General features: G+C 38.6%; 1 protein-coding gene across 2 annotated transcripts in view; it reads left to right on the top strand.

The window, feature by feature from the left end:
• Positions 1-1,781: 1,781 nt before the first annotated feature.
• STEAP4 (STEAP4 metalloreductase) overlaps positions 1,782-24,305 on the top strand; it is a 29,096-nt gene continuing 6,572 nt past the window's right edge. Inside the window, exon 1 of one of the 2 annotated variants that reach the window (XM_072925508.1) lies at positions 1,782-1,895. The gene's annotated coding sequence lies outside the window, so the exon portion shown is untranslated. Of the gene's footprint in view, positions 1,896-10,459; positions 10,622-24,305 lie in introns of those variants that run through there. The other variant, XM_030264641.4, reaches the window with a different exon arrangement.

Genomic DNA, 24,305 nt, shown 5'->3' with positions numbered 1-24,305 from the left:
TCTTGTTGTGATAGGATTACATTACTATCAAAGTAGAAGCAACTGAACATTTAATTATTTTCTTCTGTCTTAGAGAGGCTTTGAGAATTATTCCCAGTGTCAAGCAGAAATAAATCCTGTAAACTGGCTATAATAAATTAACAGGAGTCTCTGCAATATTGAGCTGGGACAGTTACTTTCCTTACTGGCAGATGCTTTATGATTTGTGTCATTTATTACACCAGAGTTTTACTGTGAGGTGTTATTGCATGCTGCAGAAAAGGCCACAGTATGTATCTGGAGAGAAAAAATCCACACGAGGATTCCCTGACAGTGCTCTTAGCTCACAGCTCTGCATCAAAGAGCAGAGTTTGCGCTCCCATGAGGAAAATTGGGAAGTCTGCTCCCCCATGCAACACACATCCAGAAAACCAGGAGATGCACAAATGTACGTCCATGTAACACCACTGCCACTGTCCTGCCTGCCCCTGCTCTCACCCAAACTCTGAAAAGGAAGCTGCATTTAAGACGGCACAAACCCTGGGAAGGAACAGGTTTTATTTAAATAGTTTAAAAAGCACCACAAACAGACTTAATTCTGCTTCATTTTGTGTTTGATTCAAGCAACACTGCTGGGCAGGAGCCAGTGAAAAGTCAGTTTTGATAGAAAAGAATTGCTTGTGGTTCACCAAAAAGTGCTCCTTCTTCCCCATCTGGAACTTGACCTTCTCCCTCCCAGGGCAGGCACTGAACCAGCCTGAGGCCAAACTGGGACACAAAGCTCCAGCCTGGAAGGAATGCTGTCCCATAAAGCAGGTGGTTAGAAATCCCCCTTTTGCCCTCATTTCCATGACATCTGTATTCACTTTTATTGTGCTCAGTCAGACCTGGCTCCTCAGTAGAGATAATCTGCAGATACCAGTAGGACTTAAGCAAGAAAATGAAGCTACTTTGAAGGAAGTACTTTTTATTTTCTTTCCACATTGCAGATTTTACACAGGGGCTTGATTGCCTGCAGTTTGCTTTATATTGAGGAATCACAGCTCTCAGTTTTCAGACAATAAAATCTAACCTGGAACATAGGAACCCATCTCCTCCAGGGTCTTCCCTTATGCCTCACCTCATAAGGCTGATGAGCCCCATGGCCAAGACTTCTCTGCCTGCTTCCACAGGGCAGAGCAGCACACCTGAAAAGCAGAGCATTGCCATTGTGAGTAGGAGCCCAAAAACTCTGCTACATCTCCAAAGCCTGGGAGCTGGGACACATCAGGATAACTTTATATTATCCTCGATTGCCTTTTCCTTCATTTTACCTAGGTGAGCTGTATCAAAAATTATTTACGTGCAAAGTGAATATTACCTAATTTAAGTTTTATCTTAGCTTTGTAGGTTTGTGTATTTTAATGCCTATTTTTATGAGACTTTTTCTACTTCTGTATATAATAGCAGAGGAGCAGTAGCTGCTTTGCATAGAGGCAGTTATTATCAGAAATAAAACTGGGGTAGGGGATTATACAAGTAACAGATTATAGGAGGGGTTCTCAAAGTGTGGAGATGGGATGAAACCAGACCCTCCTGGGCTATAAACAAATTAATACTGGTCAATTACTGGTCATTAAGCCCTTGGGAGGCTGGTAAAACTGACTTTAGAGATAACAAAGGGAACAAAGAACAAATATTCAATGCAGGTAATTAAAACTATATATACTATATTTAGATACAAAGAGGAATTGCAAACCAATGAGGAAAGAGTAACGTGCAGTACGTGCTAAGAACCATATAAAAGTAGCCCCAGAGTGATCCTGGAGTAAACTGGAAGACATCCTCAGCAGCATCATACTTCTCCCAGTGAAGAACCCAGGACACTAAGAACTTGTCAGAACCCTCTCCCTTGCTTCTTGAAGACCAACAGAAGGGTGAGCATAATTCTGCAGAAAGGGGTGGAGATGAGGAAATTAGTGGGTACTAGCATCAATTGCACCATGACCAGGAGTGAGCTAAAATAATTGGAAAATTTGAAGTGTTGTTTTTTAAAAAATGGGACTAATAAGAATGCTTTGATTAGACTGCTAATACCTTAATACTTGTATTGATATGAAAGATTTACATTTTTCAGCCCATATAAAATTCATGGTGTGGGGTTTTTTCTTGTGTATTTGGTACCTACACTGCTTAGTTGTAATTGCAGATGCAACACAAAAATAGATTAAGAAAGTTGTTATTCCCCAGAGCATAAGGTCTGCACAATGGCAAAAAATACCAAGTATATGAAACAGAAGTTGAAGTACAAGTTAGTACTAAACCAAGCATATTATCTACAGGAGACAAAGATTTCAGTGAGACAGTTCAATTGTACCTAGTGCTTGGAAGAACAAATAAAGCCTCCTTGGTTTAGAGAAGGTGAATACTTTTTATTCTGACAGCTCTGCTTTCTCATTAGTAACTTCCCATGGCATTACCATCAGATTGTTGACAGAAGTGTTGTTTTGTAAGTATTACTTTCTAGAGGGGGTGGCTCTGTCCTTTAGGCCATAATTTTTGTCACAATAGAAGCAGCTTTTCACATTGCTAAAATTAGTCTTCCAGTTGATTTTGCCAGTAGAAATATGACAAATGCTTCTGAAAATTCTTATTAAGCAAATTTCACTGAGATATTTATTCTAACTTCCTGACATTCTTTAAAAAAATTAAAAACACAGACTCCTTGTCTGAGATATATGAACACATTTAAATAACTTCTTACAGAACTAAAAGGATGTAGATGAGAATGGTCAAGATGAAAATAGCTTTACTGCAATACATGGCAGTGTTTCCAGTCCCATTATTAGCATCAAACACAGTCTACTTGAACCTTCTGACTGTCAATGTTTTGATTTTTCTAAATAACAAAGTGGACTGGGGAATGGAGGACAGGAATTTTCCTCTTGTTCACATACAGTCTCTCATATACAGGGCTGCTGTCAGCATATTTTTCTCTCCATATTCACCTGTCTGTGAAATGCTTCTTGTGAAACCTGAAAGTCTGCATCCTTACTTGCCCTGGGAGACCTCTCATTCCCACTTCATTGAGTTAGGTTTAAACACCACTTTCACAAAAAGTAACCTTAATGTGGCTGGGATACTGTCTGACAAAGAAACCAGGGAGATCACTGCTAGTAATAAGTGTACTTTAAAGGGAGTTTAAAGGAGAGGGAATGTAGAAGAGAAGAGGAGCAGAGGGAGAGAATGGTCAGAGCTGCGGGGTCAGGGAGAGGAAACTGTGAATGGAAGTGACTCTGAGGATAGAACATTTGTTGTGCCGTGACCAAAAGCAAGACATTTTGGAAGAATTATGTCATTGAATAACAGCTCACCATCATTTCTGAAGAACTCCAACTCATCCTTTCCAGTGAAACTCATCTTACTCAGTGAAATCAGCACCTCGTGTTGCTCAAATAACTTTCCCTTCTGTCTTCTTCTTGGTGGCCAACCATAACATCATCATAAGTGCTCAAGAGCCCCAAATAAAACTACTGAAGAGTCTGAGGGACCTGGTAGTACTACAGACACTCAAGTCCTCTATGTCATTGTCAGGCAGGCACCAGAAATCGTTTACACACTTAAGTAGCCTATTCATCTTCATGTCCCCTCCTTATTGCTTTCTTTCATAATGCAGTACAATTCCTTTTTTCTCTGATTAATTATAATACCATAAATGTATCACTGGAAAAGAAGTTCTACCCTTCTAAAGGAAGTATAGCTATAAAAATATCAAAATTATTTATCCTTGACTAAGTGTTAACTTTTATTTCTGTCTGTGTCATTTGGTTATTACTTACATGATAATGAGGTCCTCATTTTTAAAAGGAAATAAAAAAAAAAAAAAAAAAGAGGGAAACAAAACCAGATTCTGTATGTTTAAATAGCCTAGAAGAAAAATGCTGTTTTTCAAGCTCTTCCTGTGCTGGATGATACAAAGGAATATAAATTAAGAAGTCTGTCTGGAAAATTTATTTTTACAAAGTGTCAGGAAGGATTAAAGCAGCACACAAATACCATGCACATGCAGTCAGACTTGGTCAGACGGGGGACTTAGGCCTGCAGAGCTCAGAGGAACACATTTAAACTAGAATGGTAGTATTTACTGGAGCAAGCCAAGAACATGGACATGAAGATGTTGTATGGCTAAACTGATATGGAGTAATTTGTTCAGCTCCTGTGGCTCAGTCATATATTTGAGCATTTTGGCAGTAGGGGTGATTTTGTCAGCTATGGAACTCAGTAAAAACTCTGGCTATGCCAGTGGTGTGACTTGCTGCTGGAGTGAGCTGCTCAAAATGGATTTGGGGCTTTTGTATTCTCTTTGAGTCCATAAAATTGGCCAGTTAATCTTTCTGCATTTCTATGCTGCTTCATTAGGGTTTCTATTTCTCCTTGCAGCTCATTTTTAATTAGCTGTGCAGTAGTTATAAAGGCATTACATAAATAGGATACAATGAACTGCTATGATTATGGACAGAAGTTCTACGGCCTATTTTCTCTCTCACAAGCAGTTCTAAATTTCAGAATATTATTGCATCCCAAATACAATTTTGGTGAGGGGAGTGGTTAAGGGAATTTTTTTAAATAGTTTCAGTTGAAAAATCTACAAAGTTTGTCAGGTATATAAATATCCAAAAGAAATATTCATCTTTTCAGAATACATCAAACATCCCTTGTTAACCTCCTCTAAATATGACAGTTCAGCTTCATGAAGCAATTTCAGATAGAAGTATGAAGGAGGAAGAATCATCTTAATCCCTGACTTATAGATATTTGTAAATCCTTTCTAGAAAAATCTAGGGAAAAATTATAGATGTACTAGAATGACTTACTGGACATTCATGGCTCATAGACCATAAAGATCTATTCAACACAGCCTAGGCAGATTTCAATTCAATTTCTTCAATTCACCTTTTCTTCCTAGCCTCATTTTGAAATAATATTGGATATTAACACACAACCTAAAATACAGCACCCATTCCCATGAGCTTCCAACTATGGTGTTTCCAGTTACTGAGGACACTCTACAGAACTAAAACTCTCCCAGTATGACACCATTGCTTTTGTGCAGTGTTCATGCCTCCCTGCAGCCTAAGGGAAAATACACCTTTCCAAGTTCAGAATGGATCAGTCAGATCATAATCTAGGCTTTGCTTTGGGCCATGGACTGAAATATTTCAGTATGCTTCACTTTATGCTTTTCTGTAACTATTACCTGAACGTTCTTCCCAGAATACTTGTAACAAGTATTTTGCCTTCAATCTCACACAAAATCACAATACAGTTTATCTGTGAAACAGTAAGAAGATAAAATCCTGCATATTTCCCTACATCAGACAGTAACTATCTCAGGGGATATTTTGGCCTCCTGGTAGGCACTGTCATCAGCAGAGTATGTTCCTCAGTGAAACTAAGTTAACAATCGTGTCGCATTCTTTGTTGTTTTTAAAGGAAAGACTGTTTAGAAATGAAGCAACAATCTTGAATGCAGCAGGAATCCAGAGCAGCCTTCACAAATGCATGCACAACAGCTATCTCTGGTCACAGCATAACTTTATCTGCTGAAACAGCATGGAATGCTGATACTGAATGGTTATTATCATCTCAGAAATGAAAGCGTCACTCTGCGAATAGGTGATAAATACCAGCTGAACAAAATTGCCTTTATTTAGCATAAAAAACCTGTGATATTTTAGCTGCATGTGTCTTCAGTGCCTTTAATCCCCACTTAAAATCAAATGGCAGGTAGCCAAAAAAACAGAAAATAAGACTAAGAATGTAAAAGCTTATACAGTTACATTTTCCCATCTCCTACTGATAGTATTATAAGAGGTCCCTCCAGGATCTTTACTGATCTTCACATGTGTGTTGAAAACTAATGAGACACAATAAAAACCTGAGATATCTCACACATATTTGAGTGTAGTTCCTTTGAAAATATTAACTTTAGAGGAAGGATTCCAAGCTGGGATTTGGCTTCAGCCAAGATGAGAACAACAAATGGAAAAATGCTTCAGCCATTATTGACTTTCAGTTTCACCTCTGACAAGAAAAAATTATATCTCTTCTCATGTCCTTCACTTCTCAAACACTTTCTTAGAAGATGATCAACATGAAGCATGGACAGGCTGGATGAGGTTAGTAATTTATATAGAAAGAAAGAAGTTAGAATTTACTGTCTCCTCCAAAAACTCACCTGTTCCCTAACTTTGAATGTCTGGTCACACAACAGCTCAGCTCTGTATGTTTGGTTTTGGTTCATGTTTTCACTCACTGAGTACCTTAAGAAATTCTGTTTATCTTGGTCTGAAACTTCAAGTGACCTATGTTGCCTAGTTGCTTGCATGCTCAGTGCTTCCCTCATAGGCTTCATGGGTAAAGTTCTGTGCAATAAAGAAATCTTAATCTGTCAAGAATTCTGGAGCTTATGTTCAGAAATGGTCTGGATATTCCCACCCTGTCGAAACTGACAGCAAACACTTACAGTCAACAGCTTCAGTTTGAGCACGAGGAAGCAAGTAAACCATCACATGAAACAGTGTCAAGTTCAAGAAAGAAAGTTTAGTGACTTTATTTGAAAGGGAAATATGATCCAGTTTGTCTCCTAACCACATTTTTTTTTTTAAATCAAGTTTCACTGAAATTATTCTCAGTTGTTTCCAATCAGACAATGCCATTGTATGGGAAATCCATGAATTTAAAAGTGACACCTGTATCTGTGATTTTCTGAAGGGTGATTTTTTTTTTTTTTTCCTGTTTCTGGGAAAGCTGATGTCAAATCAGCTACCCCTAAACACTGAGGAAGCAGTACTTCATTCTCGAGAAACTAAGCTTTATGCAGAAATGCCATGATAGGGACAAAGAATACAGGATTAAGCTTATGTCTAAACCATGCTGCTGTGTACCCTGTTTTCATCCAAAATCCATTTACCCTGGCATGTCTGAGATTTGAGTTAACTAGTGTGCTTGGTGGTGTTTCGCCATCTCTAATGTATAAATCCTCAAAGATGTGCTGACTTCCATCCTGAATACCAGTGTAATCTTGGACCTCAGAAAAAAAACCCCAGCAAAATGATGTTCCTCTCTCTGTGAAGGCTGCACATAGCAAAGGCAGGCTTTACAAAGCTATAGCCAGAATTTTTTTTTTCACATGCTAAAACTTTAATGTACATTCCCAAGGCTATACCTTCCCTGCCAAGGAAAACACAAAACCAAGTATATTTCAAATAGGGATAGAACAGAGGGATACAAATGTTTATCAGAAGCTTGAGGCAGTATTTATCAGTAAATTTCCATCAGTCTGTGAGATGCCCCGTGGTGTCCCTGCGGGCATGCTGGCTTCCCTAGGGCACCAGGACTGCTTCTCTCATCCTAGCTGAGTGCCCTGGGTCTCCCTGGTCCCAGGGTGAGTTTGCTGTCTGATGGAGATTTCGCAGCACAAAGTGACAGGCTTTGTGCCTCTTTTTCCCTTCTGGGTTTTTTTAGAAGGTTGTCATCTCTTCTCCTGTAACTATGTGCCTGGGGAAACAACCTCCTACAAACAACATGCAGCTTTGTAATACCATTGCTCTTTTTTACTTTTCCCTAAAAAAAGAGAGCACAGACAAGTGATGATAGGAAACAAGAAAATTTTAAAAATTTTTTTAAAAATTAAAAAAAATTAAAAAGGAAGGGTGAAGAGTGAGAAATGGACACAGAGCACACCACACCCCTCCCATGTCCCTGGCCTTTCACTTATACATTCAAATCTTGCAATTTTTGGCACATATGCTTTGGAAGATCTTCCCCAGTAGTGGTTTCAAGTTTACCATTCCCATGTTTTCAGGCTAAATTCAATCTTGCATTCAATGATATGAGCTATTTTCTGAAGCATCTTAGCCTCAGTAACTATTGTGGCAATAAGAGTGATGAGCAAATATCTCTCTGGACTTAGTTCCATTGTCAAATGCTCTAGAAATCCAGCTTGCAATTTCAAGGATCTATTGAAGCAGCAAGTCACACTCCATACCAGAAAAATAATGAAAAATGGCCATTGGCCAAGCTTTGTTTGGTAATTCCTTATGATTTATAATCAGTTCCAAGTGGCATTGGCCTTCAGTAAATAAAAATATATGGGTTTGTTTATTTCCATGACTAAGATTAAATCTTTTTTTCCCCCTATGAGTACACCGAAGTTTTGTTAACTCATAAACAACTGCAGTCTCTTTTTATTTTTTTTTTTCATTTTCCACACTGTTTAAAATGACCACATCAACATTTGTCCTGAAATCCTCCATGGATAATTTACTTTAAACTCTGAAATGTCTAATTAATTCCTCCTATTTCTCATTTTCTTCAAAAATTATATGTGAGATGATCAAGACAGTGCTCTCAAGAAGTTACAGCAGGTACATATTTCTCTTTATAATTCAGCGCCCTAATACTTTTGGAGAACACAAATTGCTGAATATTTTCTAAAGATTTACTTGGGTTTCGGCCAACTTTTTTCAAGTATGTTATTATTTGTGTTACATGGTATTTACAGTGTTTTTCCTCCTTCAGCCCAGAAGCACAGTTTCTTTCTGTGGCAAATCTGAGACTGTATTTTTTTGATGAAATCTAAATGTCATCTGTATAAATCTTACTAACCTGAAAAGTTGGCAAAATTCATCACAATTTTCCTCAGATGCTAAATGCAGCCTAAATACACATCTGAGAAAAAAGCACAGCTCACAAATGTTTCAAAAAAATTTTAAAAACCCTCTTTTATTTTTGCTAATATGAACAGCCACCAGACCCCTGTCACAGACCTCTTTTGTTTCTTCAGGCCCATCGGTGGATGAACAAGGAGTTTCCTTCATCTTTCCTATAATTAAAATAATTATTTTTTTCTGTTCTTCCAGTCATTCCAGAGGAATGAGCATATTTAGCTCCTCTTTAAAGTGTTGCTTTACAATGTGAAGGGATCACATAGTTGTGCGAAATGTTGGACAACTCAATGCTTTCCTGCTTTTTTTTTATCCATTGGAAAATAGCCTCAAATTTTTTTCAGATTTTTTTTCTCATGTTATTGTACAGGAACTCAATGCTTATATCAACTTGATGCACTGAATTGCATAGCACTTGCCCTTTTTCCCATCTATTATGAATTTGTACATTTATTTCTCATATATCTTCTGTGAGCTTAGCCTTGAGCTTTAAACTCTGCAAGACAGCTATTTTTGTCTCCACTCCCTTTAATTTAAGTGTAAAATAATTCTTGGCAGCATCTTCCTATAAGGGTCACCTGAAAATTAATACTACTCTGGTTATCCCCAGACACATCCACTGCCTCAGTGGACATTCTGAGCCAGGTCTAACACTTTACATGTGCCAGGTGCACCTTGTTGAATCTTCCAAGCTCTTTCAACGTGATACCACCTTTCTCAGTTCCTTGATCTCTTCCAGTGGTTTAGGCATCACACTGGCTTGTGCTTTTTATCACAGTGCACAAATGACACAGGCTATTCCTGTTCTAAATCTCAAACATGACCTGATCTCTTTTCTAGAACTCAGCTCTCAAATATACTTTCTTCAGCCCTAGTGCAGTCACAGATTGTTCTGAATGAAACTTCTTATTGTCCTATCTTTCTGGTTTTAGAAATTCCTTCTGTATCTTATATATTCTATGACTCTTTCTTTAGTGTGTTTTTCTAATTAGTTTCCAGTAAGTCTCCCAAAGTCAAGATTGTGTAAAACTATTTTTCTTTTACTATCTTCCTCTTTAATGTCAGAAATTGCTTGCAAGTCTAGAGCACTATATTATTTAAATCCCCCTCCAAGTAATTTTTCAAACTTACAAAATTTCAGTGCTAGTGGGACTTTCTTAGCCCCTTGCTCTTATCTGGATTATGACCTAGTTCAATGATGCTCAAGTCATCTGTTTTGAATTATGTCCCATTTCAAACAGATACATAACATCACAATATTCACAGTGGCTTATCCTTCAAAGACTCATTTCTCAGCACTTATCTGTCACAGACTCTGGCATCACAGGACAGCTGCACTTACCAAGAATATCCAGGGAATTTTAGAGAGAAGCTACTTTCAACCACCCCATGCAAAATTCCTTTTATCCTAATGTGGCAATCTTACTGTCCCTACCTACAGGTGGAATGGCACAGAAGAGCCAAGACAAAAAAAAACAGCTTTCCTTCCAGGCAAATATTTGTTGTTGTGCTTCTACAACATTTCTGGCTTATGCAATTCTGGTTAGTCTTAGAAGAGTGGGGAAAGGCAGCCAAACCTTAGCTCTGGCCAATAGCCAAGGGGCAAGTCAGTGCCAGCATGATAAAAGCAACCACAGCTTCACCTCAGCTGTAAATACAAGGGCTGGGACTTTCCCTGAGACTTTGACGGGAAGTTCTTTTAATCCCGCGCAGACAGAAGATGCTTGCAACATCCCCTCACATATTCCTGCCCTGTACACTCACCCTGGCTTCCTCTAGATAAATACCAGCTGGGCTGTCAGGGCTCCTGTGCCTGCTCCAGGCAGGAGGAAATCTCTGCAGCTCCTGAGCTTTCCCTTGGTCCATGCACAGCATCTCACCAGCTGGGAGAGCACTGGCTCGCCTAGGGCGGCTGCGTCAGGTTGAGCGCACAGGTGAGTTTTACACAGATGACACAGGTTTCTCTCATTCCTGCAGGTGAGAATGGGGAACAAAATGGCTAAACTGTCAACCTGAAAATATTAGGTGGGCTTGAAGTTAAATTTTTAAGTCTCTTGATGAAATTTTAGCCAAGCCTTGCTCTCTGCTAGACAAGAAAACCGCAAAGCCAGGCCATGTCTCCTGGGTTTCTATTGACATTATACAATCTATTTTTAACTAAGAGCTGATGTAAGGAAGCACTGAGAAATAAGAAAGTAATTTTATCTGTAAAGCCAGGGCAAATCAGAACTTCAGATCTGTCAGTTAATATTCAGAGAGCTTACATAGCAGATAACAGGCTTATTTAATCTTCCAGAGGTGTTTGTTATAGTTACAGTGAAGAAAGCTTCTGCAAATAAGGATTGGTCAGAGGGGTTTAAATAATGAAGCTAAAAAGTGGATTTTCTTTCCTATGCCAGAGCCAACATATTGGTTTGAATTTTAGCAGCAAGGGCAGGGTGTTGTTATACCCTGAATTACAAGTTATCACTAATAAAAACTGGAACTAATGATTATTTTTACTTCTGGATTCATATGTGGATTTAAAGTTTTCCCTTTCCATTCAAGCAGCATACCAATTTTAATCCTGTTTAATATTTTATAAGCAAGGGGCTTCAGTGCTGCAGAAAGAAATGGATTTTTCTTAAATATTGTCTTATACCAGCTCCACATTATTAATTCAGAGAACATTTGCAACTGTCAGAACTGTTCTTCAGCTTTGATATAGGAAAATTTCATATCCTCTCTAAATCTGTAATATAAACTGTCACTCAGACTGTAGGCCAATTTTTTTCAAGTCTGTTAAGACTCCATAAAATGATGCAATTAGTGGAAGTTGAAAATTCTTTTTTAGATGTGGCCTTTCTGAAGTTCCTAGATTTGTTAATAGCAATGATTTAGACTAGCATGAAGTAACACTGTAACTACATACCAAAATATTGCAATAGTCGTTGAGAAATCAAGCATTGCTCTGTTTTCTTCCTCCATATTGGACTTTTCTCATAAAAATATATTAGGCACTTTTCATATTTGTACATTTTTAGGCAGATGGTATGTTTTTAATTACTTCTCCTAGCTACAGGCAGAGATGATAATCAGATGAAGGGTCTACTTTGTGTTGAGGAAATTGTGAACAAAGTGTGTAGCCTACTAGTAGTTGGTTTCAGAGCAGGAGCTCAGTTGGGAATGAATCTGCTGCCCTCCACCACATTATCATTCTGTGTCTCACACTGCAGAGCAGCTGGGGACATGCAATCTTGGCTGCTCATGGATGAAACAAAACAATCTCACAGCTAATTGCAGTTAAGCTCGCAGGACCAGACCAGAGCTACTCCAAAGTAAAAACCCCACCAGCGTGGGAATTGGGTGCTCCCTATAAACACAGTCTCTCAAAAATACAGACAGTGACTGAAACTTTCAGGCAGAGTAATTTAAATCTACATATTTTAAGGTCTCTTTCACTGCTCCCAAGTCTATTTCTTATTTAAACCTCTTTATTTGGTAACTTCAAGATTTGAGCCAAACATTTCTTCCTTTCTCATCTTTGTTGCTGAACTAGCAGAGTGGAACTGCAACATTTTCAATATCTTATTTTCTGTGGGACATTTTAGAGGCATTGGCATTTTGACTTTATTTTTATTCTATTCAGATTTTCATGTATCTCGATTTTGGGGTTCAAAAGCCGGGTTTGGGGAAGAAAAGGTAGGGACAGGTATGTAAATGTAACATTTGAATGCTTACTGCAGTTCAAATGTAGGGAGCTTTTTCTCCCTGCATGCTCTAAAACAAAACGCTGGGGGTTTTTTTCCTCTTTTTGACCTCACTGTTTAGAAGCAGATCCTCTTCTTTTTTAAAATTTAGTGAGAGCACTGTCAATAAAATACTCATTTAATTCACTTACTAGATGTTTGTAGGCAGGGCTGTGAGAAGCAGGTGCATTCCCAAATGTCCTGGTGAGCCCTTCCTGAGCTCCTGACAGCTCTGTCCTCCCAGCTGTGGAGGTCTGGGCAGGGTGCTGGGACTGTGCCAGGCAGCAGCTTGGGTGAGCACTGGTTATACTGGTGCTTCTTGGGGACAGGGAATAGCTGCCAGCAAAAGCATTCATTAGAGGGCTGGCAGCTTCCTCCCAGCTTCATAGGGACTCCTGAGTGCAGCCCTGGATGCACCACTGCAAAGTGACTTTCAGTTGTTGTTTTTACTTTACTAAACTGTTGAGTGCTGTCTCTCTCAGTGGGATTACCAGAGAAATGCCCTAACTTTGGTGGTGGCACTGTGCTGGAGACAGGCTCAGGCTGCCTGGCTTGGGGACTGCTCTTGGCTGAGCTGCCTTGTTTGTGGGCTGGCAGAGTGACACAGATCAGCCTGGCTCAGCAGCAAGGCTAGGGCTCACCTCCCACTGGGACATGCAGTTCCCGTGACTGTCTTTGGAAAACATGAGGTCAAGATTAAATCAGGAGTGAGAACATGTTCTTAGCTATGGATGATTTCCCTACATGTTTTTTTTCCCCAAGTGAAGCAGCCTCCCCAGGACAAATAAGAATGTGCAGAAAAACCACCTCCATAAACAGCACAATATCCCTAAAAATTAGAATATTAATAAATTTGATTTGAATTCTGAAACATCACCTGCTCCAGAGCTTCATATAACTTGGCACTTCAAAGGTGCTCAATTATAATAATCTGCTACAAACTGCTTGATCAATGGTGAAAAGGCTTAGCCATCCAATTCAGACAAGTTACAGCACCTGAGGATTGGGATCAAAGTGTTTTACTGCTGCCTACCACCTTTAGTGATGCCAACTCTGTGAGCAAGTTTCTGGAGGCCTCTAAATAAACAAGCCTTAAGAGCTAAGAAATTAAGTGGAGAAGGTGATTGCCAAAGAGCAAAACACTTTCTGGCATCATTAAAGCAGAGGATGGTTTGACGAATGATTTCTCTGGGGTGGTCCCATGCTACGATGACTGCGAGAGCAGGAAATATGTAAAAAGACATGAGTACTCACAAAAAGTGGATAATTATGCAATAATCATAATAGCATAAAATGGTAATTCAATAAAGACAATGGGCTTATTCAGAAAACTCAGTTCCTTATTATGTATTGAATTTACTTACTGGAGATGCAAGAGAGGGTTACCCTGCAGGAGGGAATTATTTTGTCCAATTAGGCAATTACAGAAGCAGCATGACACTTTGTTTCCTACCTCCTTGCACCCTCTTCTTTGCTCTTCAGCTAAGTTTAGTAAAAGCTTTTCATTTGTCTCTGTTCCAAATATCCACTTTTTCTTTCACTCCTTTTTTCCTTATTGCATGTCTTGACATGCAGAACCAAGAGTGACTTCTGCCTTGACCCCACATATTTCACAGGGGTAGGAAATGGGGGTAGGTCTCAGACCCTGACTGAGACCCAGGAGCAAGCAGAAGACAGAAATCAGGGTGACTTCTCCCTGAAGGCCACAGCCCCTGTGTAAGAGGGCACAGGCAGCAGGGATTTGTATGAGATGTTTTGTAAGGGTTCCTGTCCCCATGAAGTGGCACAGGATAACTCTGGCTGCCCTGTAAGCAAGTTGGTGGCAGTGATGTGCCCCAAGAGCAGTGCCCCAGGGCAGTTCTCTGGCAGATGTCATTTCTACCAACATCTGGGCTGGTAGAGGAGCTAAGCACTCACTGCTGTGCACACCCATCCCTGCTTGCCAGGCAGGAATCACCAGCAGCAGCTCGTGCATCTGCAAAACCTGGGCTGAACTCAAAGCAGGCTTTGGTTAAAAAAAAAAACAAAAATACAAAAAAAACCCCACCCAAACAAAAAAAAAAAAAAAGAAAACAACATTAAAAAAACCCACAAACCCTATGTATTTCCTTTTCTCAGCATAGGATACTGCCCTGAAAAGCTCTGTCAATATTTTACTAATCCTGCCACTGGGGTTTTTTTCTATTTTAAAAGCAAGTTTCTAAATTCAAGCTTCTCAGCAATTAATTTTCAAAGCCTGTAACTAAAGGTTACTTCTTAGAGAGTTTTGAAATCAGCGGCTCAGTAAGAAGGGGAACTTCTTCCATCTTGAAAAGAATTTTAAAATTTGCCTGATAAGGATTTGTCCTTGTTGAAAAATTCAACAGCATAAAAATATCTATATCACTCTCTTGTTTTTTTTTTCATTTTGGTTTGGTGGGTTGTTTTTTCTTGTTTTATTTGTGGGATTGGCTTTTTTTTTGAGGAATAATTTCTGCTGAAAATATCAGTGTTCATTTTGTCCTGGAGGCAGGCATGTCTCTGCAGATGCCGCTCAGATTCAGTCAAATGAGAGAGGAAAATGTTCAAGTCCACATAAAATAAATAAAGGAAACCAAAAGGAGCAAGAAACCTTACTCACATCAAGTGAGTAATGGAACTGATGAAGTTATCCACTGTCTTGGATTGTTCAATCATATATCTTTAAACATAGATTAATGAACTTTCTGTAAAATGTTCTTGGCCTCATTCCCAAAATTTTGCAAATCCACATTTATTTGTTTTGGCAAGAAAATTTAATATTCATGCTGTTTTCTTAAATCTATCATCATATTCTCACTTCTCAGATTTCTAAGAGCATAAGACAGCCAAGAACATTGTTGCTACACCACTGCAGCCATCTTGCCCTATCTTTTGTGAAAGGTGCAGTAAAACAACTGGGCTTCATTTCCCCACTTGTGCAACCCAGTCCAAAAGCAAGAGACCTGCAAATCAAGAATTCATTACTGTAAATGGGAAGAGAGTCAGGTTTTTCATGCTCTCCTAGAGCTCCTAATAAACACGTGGCATGAACTCTTACATTTTTAGCGTTTGGAAGGTCTGGTTTTGGTAGGTTGTTGGTGTAATTTCAGCTATTTCTGGTCTCTGCAAGGCATTGATGGCTGTCAGTAAAATCTTGCCTTGCAACATCCCCTCCTTCCTCTCCATTACTGTCAAGAGCCCACAACAATGTTGGGTCAAAACTGCTTCACTCTCTTCCTTCTCTTTTGGTGATACAGACATGCATTGGGATGTGTATACTTCACAAAATTTTAGGGTGTCCATTATTTTAGCTTCATTTCTGTAGGAAGTGAGAGGTACATGAGTGTCTCACATTTATGTGTGTTTCTCAATTATTTTTTTACTGATGATTTCAAACAAATATACCTGAAGGGCAGAGCGCTTGCTTCTTCTCATGTTGCGTGAAAGAGGGCAGCTGAAGACCCCACAGAAGAGTCCTGAAAAATGAAAGACTATAATGTGACTGTATACATTTGAAACACCTAAAATCCACTAGAAGAAATGTTATAGGAGTCATCTCCTGTGATTAGAAACAGTTCCAATCAGCGCCTGTAATCAGCCAAGAAACATAAACCCCTAGGAAGCCAGGCTTCATTATTTCTAGTGTTATTTCTCTGTGAGACACAGCTACTTGTTACTGTCTCTAAATGGCAGATAAAAGATGCTCAAGAAAATTGCTTCACAGTGAGGGAACACCTCAGCAGGATACCAATAGGTGCCTTTCCATGCCTGGTGGATCTTCAAGCATGGCTTTCAAAGCCTCAGAACATCTCCTGGGCCAGCTGGGATAAACCCAGTGCCCCTGCACTGTAGGCAGGTCCCTCTCTCCCCCACACTTGCTCGCCTTCACATGTTTTAAGAAATATTTTCATTCTTCTTGACGTTGAAGAGGCCAGATTAAAGATTAATACCTACAAACCTCAGAATAGAACAACACCCCTGAAAAGACTGAGGAAAGTACACAAGTTATAGCTGTGTACTGTGTGTTTATGGGAGCAGCTGGAGGTGGTGAGATTTCCAGCCCTCTCAGTATTTTGCTATGATTTAGACAACATTAAGCACAACTATTTAGGACTATATTTCATCTGTTTGAAGAGCCTCCAAGCAGTTTTAGTGTACTCCTGATAAAAAGTGAAGATGTGGGAAATGCAATGCCCTCCATAGGAGGATTTATTGTCTCAAAAAAATATTTTTTATCAGCTTTGTCAAATCTTGGAGCCCAGGATTTTCTGCTGAGAAGAGCAGCAGATATTCATTTGCTTGAAAGAAAATTAATGCATAATTTGTTGTAATAGGTTTGTTGGAGCTATTCTGCTGTTTTCTTGATGTGCTTAAGTATTGGATTAATCATGGGACAGCAGTTTAGCCACATGCCTTTTAGTTTTAGGTGTATCAAGAAACCAAAAATGCAATTTGTATTTTAGGGCAGATTTGGTTTGACAGATGTCATCTTGTAAGAAACAGTATTTGTTCTAGAGTGTCTTCTTTTTCTCTCTGTGGGAATAGTAAAATTAAATTTTAAGTAAATGGGATTGCCTCAGAGTAGTGTACCTGTCTTTCTGAGGAGAATTTCTAAATCTCATTTCACCTGTTTTGCACATTACAATAGGATTACTGTATATTAAGCATGTGTGAAATATTTCATAAAGTATTCCAAAGATGAAGTACCACTTATGCAAGAAATAAGTCTTTCTCTTTTTTTACTATATTTAATGGGCTACTATGTGTAATTTTACTGTATTAGGGCATTTTAATCTAATATACACCTTTTGATCATAAATTACAAGACAAAGCAGGAGTCTTATTTACAAAAAAAAACCTGCATTTGGGGATGACTTCTGCTTGCCAGTACTTGCAATAAACATTTAAGACAACTATGAGAAATACCTCTATTGGAGAAATAAAGTTTAACTTTGGAGAACTTGACAGTATTGGAAACTAAGAATTATCAGAGAAAAAAGTATAAATCCAAATAAACATATGTACCCATTTACTTATTTGTTTCAAGTTCACCATGCTCACCCACAGGCACATAGAATTTAAAGGAAACAATGAAAAAAAAGGCCTGATATTAAAAAAAAATAAAATAAATTAAAAAATAATCCTGGCCATGTCCACTGCCTTTTGCACCTTTGGTCATAGGCAGTGCTCTTTGTTGCTACCAGCAAAAGTACATAGCATTGGAATGGTGTCAAAGCACCATGTTTATCAGGAGTGCTCAAGCATGACTGAGAAGGATGTATGTTTGTCAGGTAGGGAGGGATTAGGAGCACAAGGAGGCATTAGGAAGCAAAACTGACTGAACCTGCTTGGTCTGTTCAAAGAGGCATGAGGAAGGTTTGCAGGACATGAGACAAGTCTTTATTTTCACCATTTCAACCTTAAATGCCAACTCAAGTTCAGCTCACAGTAGCCCAGCAAAATTGAAATAAATAATTACATCAGGTCCAACAGTGCTCAGGACATCCTCTCTGTAGTGGTGGTGGGAACCTCTTCTCAAAATATTTTGGAAGAGAATGCTCTGAACCTCTGTTATTGAAATGAGCTGTCATTGTGCTCAGTCCTGCCTGAGTGGTTCAAACTGTGTAAGCGTAGTTTGACATATGACATACATCCTGAATCCATGTAAGGAACTGCATGCTTCCAGGTGTTTCCTGACTAGGGAGACACAGAACTTTGAAAAAAAGTCTCTAGCAGAGGCTTATCTACGTGGATGCTATGTGACAAAGCTCAGCTCATCTTTGCTGTAATGAAAACAAGAGATATAGAAGCAAAAAAAAAAAAAACAAAAAAAAAAAAAACAAACAACAACCAAAAAAAAAAAAAACCAAAAAAACCACCAGAAGCAGCTAAATCCTTCATGTTAAAACAGCAGTGTGGTTAAAATGAGAGCACAGTCTGAACCCAAACTGCTTGTCCCAGATGCCCCAGGTTCACTACTGTTCAAGCAGAGTTAAACATTGCAGGTTAGTGAACCCAAGAAAAGAATTAACTTCCCCACATATCAAGGTACTGATAGAGTTCATCTGTGCAATGGACTCAATTTAAGAAGTTCCCAACTGTCAATCCAAGTGTCGCTTCATCATCTTAGAAGAATAGCCCTTTTCAAATATGAAAAACAAGGTTTTAATGGACAGGTGAACCTAGAAAACAGATTTTATATCCAAAGTCTACTACAAAGAATCACTGGAATATGCACTCAATACTGTTGTCATGACTTCTGCATAACCATATATGAATTCACACATATGAATCTACACTCAGCATGCTATATAATGAGCAAGATGTATTAAGTCAGAACTTTTATTTGCCTCCAGAATGCTCTACTAGAGCAATGGCAAGCTGATCCTGAAAGGCCATTCCACCCCCAACACTCTCTATTACTTGCACAGAGTAACAGAATCCTTGCTATTATTTACATGGAAATAGCAGTAAAAATAATTCGTTTGCATAAAAATAAGGCCTTTGACCCATCATTTTTATAGTTAAAATCACATAACATTTGTTGTGTATATAATCCTTATGTACACCTTTGGGGTTAAAATTCTTAACATGAGTTTAAAAAAAAAAAAAAAAAGAGAGAGAGAGAGAAACATAAATGGACCAATGTTGTAAATCCTGGTACTAGTTCCTACAGTAGACAACACCATGACCTACCATAACCTACTTATAAACCTTTCTTTTACATGGCAACAGGTCAAATTTCTTTGGCCTTTTCTCTTTTTATAGTCCTTATATCCTGCTTTTTCTTCTAAAATTTTGCCCTGAATTGAGAGATAAAAGAATATAATCCAAATAAAAGATTGTGAAAAAAGAGGGGGAAATGCAGAGCTGTCACAGCTTGGAGCAACCACAGACAACAAAGAAACATCAAGTGCTCGAAAATGGATTTGTTCCCCAAGCAGAATAACAAGCAGAGTACACTAGATCCTGAAGGTGAGAAGGTGAGGTTACATGGGAAGTACAAATTGAGAAGAAAATTAGGTCAGGCGATTGGCAGCTGCTTAAATAAACTGTTAAAAGCGGAGACATAACGATTGCAATGCAGTGCAAGGGCTGCCATAAGAGAGCCATGTGGCTGGAGCTGTCAGTTCTTCATAACTTCAAATTCAAACACACATAAACCAAAATCTCTGGACAAGCATAGAATTGTGTCAATATGTTGGTATGATTTTAAAAGCCACAGCACAAAAAGAAATATAAAAAGTTTATTGTAAAAGCATAAACTGTTAAAGAAAAATCAAGGAGAGCATTGATCCACCACTCAACTGAGGGGAACTATTGACTAATGACTCCAAGAAAGCCAGTTGTGTAATGGCTATTTTGCTTTTGTTCACTGGAAGGGTCAACCATGACAGGAGGGTTTACATCAGTAGTGAAAAGCTGGAAATACTTGTTAAATAATAGCAGAATGACATTAGGCCATGCTTATGTGAGTTAAATGACTTGAGATCAGCAAGGCTGATGGAATTCATCTCACACCATTTAGGTGATAACTGAAACATTTCCATGGTTGTAAATACTGTCTTTAAGAATTTTGTGGAAGAGGTAAAATTTTGAAAGACTGGAAAGGTAATAACAGATATTTTTTAATGTAAGACAAAAGAGGAGGTGCAGAATTATGGCCCTTTAAAATAATCCATTTAAATACAATTCTCAAACAGAGGAAGCAAATAGAAAATAAGAAAGAAAGAGATGATAGGCATATAGATTAATCAAAAATAAGTAGTTCCAAACCAACCCCATTATTTCTTATAAAAGGATAACAGGCCTTGTGAATCACAGAAGTGACAAAATTTGACATGAGCAAATTTTTTTGTATGGTAAATGTTAGAAAAAACTGTCAAAAGCAAACTACAAAAATGCAGTTTAGATTAAACTAATACAAGGTAGAGTTCTGTGGAACTAGCAAAAGAAACATTTTTCAATCTTTCAGTTAACCATTGTCAAAATAGAAGACTGCATCTACTGCAGATATATAAGGGGTTTCTCCTGGCAATGCTCCTATTCCTTTCATTAAATGGCCTGGATGCCGGAATAGACACTCTAGTTATTGAAGCTGACAATCTGACAAAGTTGAAAAGGGCTGCAAGCAAGTTAAAGGACAGCCTGGAAATCAGAATGATCTTGACAAATTGAAGCTACAGTTTGAAAAAAATATGGTACTATTCAACAGGGACACGTGCACAATACAGCTCTGAAAACAGGACAGAAACCAAGGATGGAGCAAGTGGTATGGGAGAAGTATAATTAAAGGATTGGGTGTAAGAGGATGCATTTGCATTGGTGTTTCAGTTCTGCTCAGATGTAGAAGCAGATCATAACTTTCAAGCTTTGCTTTACACTACAGAGCTACCTTGGAACATAGGAAACTAGATCCCTTACCACAAAAGGTGTGCCAGAAGACTTGTTTTGGGTGGACCCAAATGCATTCAGCTGCTACTGGGCACACAGGCTGTACTGCTAGACTAAGGTTAGTCCAAGGTGGAAATGTGACACGTGCATGGTGTGCAAATCATGAGCTCAGCACCAGGTGTTGCATTCTACATCTTGGTCCCTGTTGCCACACACCCCTTGTTAAAGCACTCATGACCTAAATGTGACTATTGAATTGTCTGTGCTGTGAGTGAGACAAATGTGACAGCAGGATTACGTGTGGACTGTGAGGCAACTAAAGCAATCCTTTTTTATTTGCTATCTCTGTGAGAGTGCTGCAGTCAGCACCACACTTAATTAACAGTTGGAGCAGCTTAGCCTAGAAACATCAGAAGAAAGCCGTGCGAAAGATCACCATTCTCAGAAACACAAGTTGCAGGAAAGATGCGGGACTGTTTTATTTCTAGAAGAAAAGGGTAAAATGGGAAGAGTTTTCATGTCCAACAAAGGCTGCTGCAAAGAGAAGGGAGATAAACTGACACCTTTGACAGCTGTGTCACTGTGGGGGAGGCAATATAGATTGCTCATACAAAAATTTGCCTAATAAAGTGGCTGAGAAAGCAGTAAGCAAGGAGCTTCAGCATCCACAACACAGGAAGGTCTCACAAACAGGTGAGACAAGCATCTTGTCAGACCTGGTTTAAACACAGTTCATTCTGCTGTAGAAAGGACCTCTTAAGACCACAACCAGAGCAATTTTTTTTATTTTTTTTTTTGTTCCTTTTTAAAAGAATCTTTCATCTGCATTTCATGTTACATTTTTCTGATATTTCCATTATCCATCCCATCTCCACTTTTCCACTTTTGGCATGGTACTTCATCTGTGGTATTGCTTCTTCTAGACTATCTCTCCTTTTTCCCATGTGCAAAGCAATCTACCTGTCTTAATTTAATTTCCTATATAATCAAATATTTGCATATAACTACTTAACTAAACATTGTACCTTCCCCTTCCCCACTGTTCACTTCCCCTTAGTTTTTATGCAATGGGGAAGAATGACAGTGCTGCAGGTAACTTCTTTTTTTCAGCATCGCCTTTTATCTTTACTGACCAAGAAAATGAGAGATGACCATTATTTTCCTTAAAATAGGGTAATTCAGTGCAGAAGAATACAACAACAATGCAGAGGAGAAAGGCCACAGCTAATCATTGCAGAAGTTTACATAGATCATCATTCAAATAACAAAAGGCTTAGCTAGTGGTCTAATGTTATGGGGGTGGATATAAGGAAAAATATTATGTATGCATACAAATCCCTATGGCTTTTTCTCAGATAATATACAGCTACATATGTAAAAAAATAGATATGGATTACTGCATGTTTCTTTGCTGATATTTCTGCTTTCCTCTGGTGCTTTGAGAACACCCAGCATAACCCATGGCCCTGGAGCAGAGCTCCACTGCCACCAGCTGCTGAGTGACACCCCAGTGTCAGCCTTTGGGCTGAGCTCCCAGTTACCAAAAAAACCTTGTGTCCCTTGTGATATATTTCTGCTTCCCTTCTGTCATGCTGATACACCACAACAAAACATCTCATTCTACAGAAAATTACTATCTTCTTAGATTCCAGTTACTGCTCTCATGAATCTGTGAGTCCAATTTCCTTCTTTTGGCTTTACAACACGGTTGCCATGAGATGCTGCATTTTCTTCAAACACAGGCAGCAGTGCCAGGATGTGCCTTTACATTCTCTATATGCTCACATCCTACTGCCTGAATTAACCTCCAGACATTCACTGCCAAGCCTACAACCTTCTTTTGGTTCAGTTAGAGCCAACTGACACAAAGTCATGTCAAAAGCAAGAAAAAGAAGGATTCTATGGAGAAAATTAACTTAATTACTCTATTTTTTAGAAGAAGGCATGGTCCAGAAGACCTGGAATTTAAAAGTAGACTTGCTTTTTCTTACATGTGATTTTCAGAAATAACAGATGCACTATCAGCTTTACAATATAATCCATTTGTTAAAAATGTAATTGGTGAGTAGTTTGTTTCTAATATATAATTTGTGCTTTCATAACAGCTATGGGCATCTTTATTATATCTTACAATGAAAAGGTGAATTCTTCTCAATTTATTCAAGCAAATTGTCTCTCTTGTTAAAAATGGTATTAAGCTACATTAGAACACAAGTGCTAAAGAAAACATTAACTCCCTTCATCTTTCTATGCCTTTTATACTCCCTTTACATCTTAGATAGCACTTCAAAAAAACATATTTTGGAAAAATACCAATTTCTTCCATTATTTTTTCTTTTCATCTCCCTTTTTTTTTTCTTCTCTGGCAAAACAAGCTCAGTGTTTGCTAGTCAATGAAGCGTTCAGCATAAGTGAACAATGGAAGCACTTTATAAACTTATTTCTTGCTGGGTGGATCCATTTCTATGTTAAATATGTTTATAAGCCCAAACAAAACATAACTCTAATATGTACCAAATATAATACCTGATATCATCCATCTGAGTTTTGGTTTTTTCCATCCTTAGTTTGGAGAGGAGAATGAACTGCACAGTTCACTCAGCAATATCTTGGGGGTTTCTTGAGGACAAATACAGATGCTTTCAACTGGATGACTGCATGTTACAAATATATTTTACTTTTAATTTTAAATATGAGACTGCTAAAAACTAAAATTAAGAGAGTTGAATCTTATTAGGTACTGAGTTGGACCATTTATTAATATTACACAAGCAACCCTTCTGTTCTTTTTGAAATAGACTACCCCCGGAAAGGAATTTCATAGCTTTAGTCACATTAGAGCCTTGTGGGACATTAATAAAGCCCTCAGAGAATGATTTTCAAATATGTCAAAGGACCTTGCAATTTTATGCATGTGTCAGAGCACACAAATATGCAGGACACATTCAGATGTGTCCCTTTGAGGATCTATTTTCATGCTCAGTGTACAACTTGCCAAAGTACATGTAGTCCAGCTGCAGAGAGCCAGGGTTAACACCTTGTGCTGCGCTGCAAAGCCTCCACACAGATCCTCCAGATCACAGGTGCTCAGCCCTTCTCTGCCTGAATCCTCACCCTCCCTAATGACTGGAAGCCTTGGTACCTCTCTAAACCAGGGCTCCCACAGCTCAGTGCAAGAATGCAGCTGGGCAGGCACTGATAGCAGCTGAGGGTTACATAGCTGCATACAGAAGTAGCCCAAGACAAAATCGTCACATGATTCTCAGAATAAGAATTTATGTGTCTATCTCGCTAGCAAAGCTTGCACCCTACAGCATAGGCCACAGCTGTTTGCATCCTCGACTCACAGCTCTTATCCCTAAGTCATGGCAGGTAGGGGGAAGCTGAGACTTAGATTTTTTTCATTCACCAAACAAATGCAAGTTTTGGGTCAAATAATTTTAAATCATGTCAGATTTTTAAAAAGCAAAAATTGTTCTAGCTGGAGAAAAATATA

The sequence above is a fragment of the Taeniopygia guttata genome, chromosome 2 (assembly GCF_048771995.1).
Source record: "Taeniopygia guttata chromosome 2, bTaeGut7.mat, whole genome shotgun sequence".
In the NCBI taxonomy this organism is placed as follows: Eukaryota; Metazoa; Chordata; class Aves; order Passeriformes; family Estrildidae; genus Taeniopygia; species Taeniopygia guttata.
The sequence above is the reverse complement of the archived record's forward strand: the minus strand, read 5'-3'. Positions and strand labels throughout refer to the sequence as shown.